Below are 6,000 nucleotides of genomic sequence, written 5' to 3'. Positions count from 1 at the left end.
TCCATCCATCCATCCATCCATCCCTCCATCCATCCATCCATCCATCCATCCCTCCATCCATCCATCCATCCATCCATCCATCCATCCCTCCATCCATCCATCCATCCCTCCCTCCATCCATCCATCCATCCCTCCATCCATCCATCCATCCATCCATCCATCCATCCATCCATCCATCCATCCATCCCTCCATCCATCCATCCATCCATCCCTCCATCCATCCATCCCAGACACCAGGGAGATGGTTCATTTCCTCTTCAGTCACACCCCTCTTTCCCCCTTTTCCTTCAAAACACATCTGAAGGCTCTTCACCATATCTGACACCGCTCCCTCCTGAAATCTTATCTGTGGTTTATATTTATGCAAATATTAAATATTAAATATTAAATCTCTCACTGCTGCCCGGGGGTCTGTCCTTCAGACACAGTGACTGGCACGGCACGGCCCGGCCCGGCCCGGCACAGCACAACTCCAGCCATCGGCCCGTCCTTCTCCACGCCGCAGCCAAGGCAGCACAGCCGGGGCTTTGTGCCCACCGCAGCTCGGGACGGGTGTAGGGTCAGGGGTTTGGGGCCAGGAGCAGAAATGTCTCTCTCCATCCCTGCCCGCGGGGCTGCAGCGGGACACGGAGCGCGTCAGTGGGGCTGCAGCCGAGCATCCCGCGGGCCCCGCCGCTCCCGGGCCGGACAGACCCAGCCGGAGCCGTCCCCTCGAGCCGGGACAAACCCGGCCGGAGCCGTCCCCTCGAGCCGGCTGGGCTCTGCCGGCAGCGCTGGCCGCTCTCCAGGAGCCCACGCGTTCCTGCAGCACCGAAATAAACAGCGGTGCGGGGGCCGGGCCGCACCCCCGCTCCTCCCGCCCCCCCCGGGCGCGGAGCCGGCCCCGCTCCCGCTGCCCCTGCCGGGTGAGGCTCTGCTTGATGGGAGAGGCACGGCGGGGCCCAGGGCTGAGCCAGCGCTGCGAGCCGGGGAACCGAGCCCTCCTGCACCCACCTGCACCATAACCCTGACCCTAACCATAACCCGAACCATAACCCTAACTCTGCCCCCTGCCCGGGGCTCCTGCACCCACCCTGAGCCCACCCTGAGCCCACCCTCCACTCCCCCTACACCCACCCTGAGTCCACCCTGAGCCCATCCTGCACCTATCCTGAGCCCACCCTACACCCAACCTACATCCATCCTCCACTCCCCCTACACCCACCCTACACCCACCCTGAGCCCACCCTCCACTCCCCCTACACCCACCCTGCACCTCCCAGCCCAGCCCTCCTGCCCCCTGCTCCTGCTTCCAGTGCAGCAACCCGGAACTGAGACACCCTGACAGCAGCAGCAGCAGCAGAGCCTCCTCTCTCCACTGCCATCACAAGATCCACTCGATCTTATTTGAGCATCTAAATTCTCTGATTAGTAAAGGCTGGAAGGAAACATACAATCTGCCATTAACTACAGCAACAGGAATTAGAGATAAGGAAGTTTTTTACAATGAAGGTGGAGATGGCACAGGGTGCCCAGAGCAGCTGTGGCTGCCCCTGGATCCCTGGCAGTGCCCAAGGCCAGGTTGGACATTGGGCTTGGAGCAGCCTGGGACAGTGGGAGGTGTCCCTGGGACAGTGGGAGGTGTCCCTGCCATGGTTGGGGTGGAATGGGATGGGATTTAAGGTCCCTTTAACCCAAACCCTCCTGTGATTATATGAACACAACCTTTGCCATCAGCTGCAATCAGTGGTGAACCAGGAGGTCCTCCCTAAACCCCAGCACCTCCCTCCCTGCACTGTCCAGGCCAGCCTTTGCCTTGTACCCCCCTCCCTGCACTGTCCAGGCCAGCCTTTGCCTTGGGGAGAGGGGCACAAGTCCCAAGGCCACTGGGAGTTTGGACACAGGGCAGGTACTCCCAGCAGCACAAACCAGGCACACCGTGTGCCTCTGGCAGTGTCAGTGCACGATTAATAACCTTCCTCTGTGTCCAAATGAGAAACAGAATTCCAGCTCTCCTCTATTGCAGGAATTTTTTTTTAAGCTCAGTTTATTGCAACCTGTCAAGATGCTCTTTGCAATTTGTACCCCGCTGCATCACTCCAGAGCACAAGGAGCAGCCTCTCAGCCGAGCTCAACCTGTTATTTGTTCAGTTAATGTCAGGGAGTAATGGGGACAGAAAGGACACTTGTGCACCACATTTATCTACTACATCAGCAAAAACACACAAACAGACCTCGACCCTGTTTGGGAAGCTGTACTGAGACTGCACAGAGCTGCAGACAGGTTTATCCAGCTCAAGGAAGCACACAGCATGTTTTCAAACAGCAGAGTTCCCCACTAGGCCGCCACAGCACCATTTTTCACCAGGGACATCTCTTTTGTAGTGTCAGACACAGTCACTGTGTAACGAGTTCAGTCCCCAGCACACTTCTGGCCAGCACTGGGGGCACCCAGCCAGGACTGTCACCACCCCAAGGGCCACACTGTCTCCAGCTGCCCACCCTCCTCTGCTCCTGTGGCACTGTTGGGTGACCACTGAGCCTCAGGTCAGCCCCAGCCCAGGTTTGGATGGGTGACAGTAAGAAGCCTTCTGGGAAAGCTACAACAGATTCCTTTTCCTTTCAGGAATGGCTTTTATTGTAGCTACAAAATAAATGTTCTCTAAGGCTTTGCCTTCCACCTTCTCACCTCCTGTCCTGTAAGGGGTTTCAACTCTACAAAAACACCGGGCAAATATACTTGACTTTAAATTTTCCCTGGTTTCAGTGAACTGCACAACAAACACACCTGCAGGGAAGATGTTCCCTTGGAGGCTGTTCACACCCACACATCCCACCTCCCTGTGCAGGCCCCCTGCACACGGCAGAGCCACCCTCCTACATGAGCTGGATCCCCCCTGACACAGCCAAAACTGCAGCAGGGCCCTGCACACCCACCCCAAAGCCAGGCCATCCTAGTCATGGCACCTTTCCCTTCTCACAGCCTCCCCTTCATCCAGCAAAGCCAACACCTCTCACCGGTGTGGGTTCACCCTGCTGCCACTCCTGGAGCAGCTTCACCCAGAAAACCAGGGGCAGCCCCTCCTTCCTCCTGCTGCCCATGCCCTGCCCAGCCCCAGCTGGGGCAGCTCCACCCCAGGGGCAGCTCCACACCAAGGGCAGCTCCACACCAGGGGCAGCTGGGCAGGGGCTGTGCTCCTGTGGGAGCCGTTTGCTGCAGTCTGGGACTTGCAGAGGCATTTTCAGAGAAATCTGACAAACAGAGGTGACAGCCAAGGGCAAACACAGGCCAGGGCACTAAAGGGGACTCAGGGGTGGGAAAGATGCTCACTTGGCCCCACCCTGGCCACTGCTGCCATGGGACACAGCTGGAGACAGGTGCTGCTTCTGGGCCAGAACTCCCTTCAGCTTTAGCAACTGGGATGATTTGCATGACTCTTCAGTGAGTTTCCAAGTTCTGGATCTCATAATAGATCACTTCTGCTTGTTGATGTTCCCCTAAACCCTTTATGGGTGAAATGCCACCTGGGCAGAGCAGCCTCTGCTTCTTGCCCAACAAGAGGGTCACTCATGGCACCACCATACAGCAAACACACTCTTCTCCACAGACTTCCAAGGGTTTTGGTTTGGTTTGGTTTTTTGTGGGTTTTTTTTTGTTTGTTTGTTTGTTTTGTTTGTTTGCTTGTTTGCTTGGTTGGTTTTGTTTTTGTGGGTTTTTTTGTTTGGTTTTGTTTTTGTGGGGTTTTTTGGTTTGTTTTGGTTTTGGTTTTGTTTTTTGGTTTGGTTTGGGTTTTTTTGGCTTTTTGTTTGGTTGGTTGGTTGGTTTTGGTTTTTTGTTTGTTTGCTTGTTTTTGGTTTTGGTTTTGGTTTTTGGGGGGTTTTGGGGTTTTTTGGGTTTTTTTTTTTCAAATCTGACTCACAGCTGCAGTGAATTTTGCTCTACCAAAGCTGAATTTCCAGTTAACATCAAATGGACATGTGGAACTTATCTTGACAATTAATTAAAAGGATACAGAAAGGAATCAGCAATGGGAAAGCAGCTCTGCTCTGTGCACGGAAGCCTGAAATTGGAGCCACTGAATGAGGGGAATAACATGATAGTAATGTGGAAAGAAATTCTCAGCATGGACGTGGTCTGTGCAGCTGCAACTTGCAGCACGTTGGTGTGACAAAGGTCCTGGCAGCTGCACAGCTGAATGCAGGACCCTGAAGGGAGCAGCAGCCCCTGCTATTCCTGCACCTCACACACCTGGGACAGGGATTTGCTCTGCCCAGGTGCTTTGCAGACTTCAGTGTCACCTGCTTGCTGCAAGGGGGGTCAGTTGTCCTGAACTCCACGGGAGAGTCACTGCAGTCTGCAGAGAGGGAGGGGCTGGGTCTGTGGGCTCAGCTCCACTGAACACTTTATTGAGGAGTTTGTCTGGGGCTCAGCCTCCTCCAGAGTTTAAACCCCATTTGCCCTGCACAGCAGGGAAAGGGAAGAGCAATACCTGCTGTTACTACAATGCACATGAAACCCAGGCTGTGTGCAGCCCCAGGAGCATCACTGCCCAGGCCTCGGGAGGAGGAGAGCCATGATCCACCTGTGATCAAGCCTTGGCTTTTCCCCTCGCAGCCCCACTCAGCACAGCATTCCCTGCACTGGATCCATCATGGAGCATCTGCCCAGGTCTGTGGGGCCACACCAGAGGATTTCACACAGCCACAAGCCCTGGGTGCCAACTTGGGGTCTCCTTACCAATGTCATGGGGTGACTCCTGTCTCTGCAGCATCAGAGGACGAGGCACAGGAGAGGACCTGATGGGTGAGGCTCCTGCTCAGCTCAGCCTCTCCTCCAAGGACTGTTGTGTCCTGGGGAGATGCTGATGTGTCTGCTGGTACAGACAAGCCACGGGCAGGTCACTCAGCCCAGCTGCCCCAGCTGGGCCCATCATCAGCACAGCAGGACAGGGGCCAGCAGAGCCCCAGTCCTGGGGACAGGACACACCAGAGCTGTGATCTGTTCTCCTGAAGTTAAGGCTGGCTGATTCACTGCGGTTCTGAGGAAGCTCTAATTATATCTGTGAGCCAGATGGAATGCTGACAAGGGAGAAAAGAAAAACAAAAAGAAAATCCAAAAAACGGCTTTTGTCTTGTTGGAGGAGCAAGGCAAGGTGTGGACCGAGGGACAAGACAGCACGAGAGAGTCCCAGGCAAGTCCCCAGGTGTCCCCCCACCCTAGAGAATTCTGTTAGGGCTGTGCCTGCCCCAGGACACTCCTGGCACACTGTGCTCAGTGCTGTGCCTGCCCCAGGACACTCCTGGCACACTGTGCTCAGTGCTGTGCCTGCCCCAGGACACTCCTGGCACACTGTGCTCAGTGCTGTGCCTGCCCCAGGGCATTCCTGGCACACTGTGCTCAGTGCTGTGCCTGCCCCAGGGCATTCCTGGCACACGGTGCTCAGTGCTGTGCCTGCCCAGGACACTCCTGGCATACTGTGCTCAGGGCTGTGCCTGCCCAGGACACTCCTGGCACACTGTGCTCAGGGCTGTGCCTGCCCCAGGACACTCCTGGCACACTGTGCTGAGTGTTTGCCTGCCCCAGGACACTCCTGGCACACTGTGCTGAGTGTTTGCCTGCCCCAGGACACTCCTGGCACACTGTGCTCAGGGCTGTGCCTGCCCCATGGCACTCCTGGCACACTGTGCTCAGTGCTGTGCCTGCCCCAGGACACCCCTGGCACACGGTGGTGGCTCAGCCTGCAGTGCTGTCACCCAGCACAGCCCAGGCTGTCCTATGACACAGGGAAGGGGGGCTCTGTGGGGCAACACCCCAGTGTCCCAGGGCTTTCCCTCAAGGGCAGACGAGGCTCCCTCTGCCCACAGCCCGTGTCCCTGCCCAGCACCAAGGGGCAAAGCCAGGCAGCTCCCTGCCTGGTCACCCAGCTGGGCACCCTGGGCCAGTGGCACCAATGGCTGCGAGCTGGGGCACAGCTCAGTGCTCACTCAGAGCACAGGAATCACCCACCACCACTCCCTGCA

The sequence above is a fragment of the Zosterops lateralis genome (assembly GCF_965231275.1).
Source record: "Zosterops lateralis genome assembly, chromosome: 6".
In the NCBI taxonomy this organism is placed as follows: Eukaryota; Metazoa; Chordata; class Aves; order Passeriformes; family Zosteropidae; genus Zosterops; species Zosterops lateralis.
Note: the sequence above shows the minus strand (reverse complement) of the source record.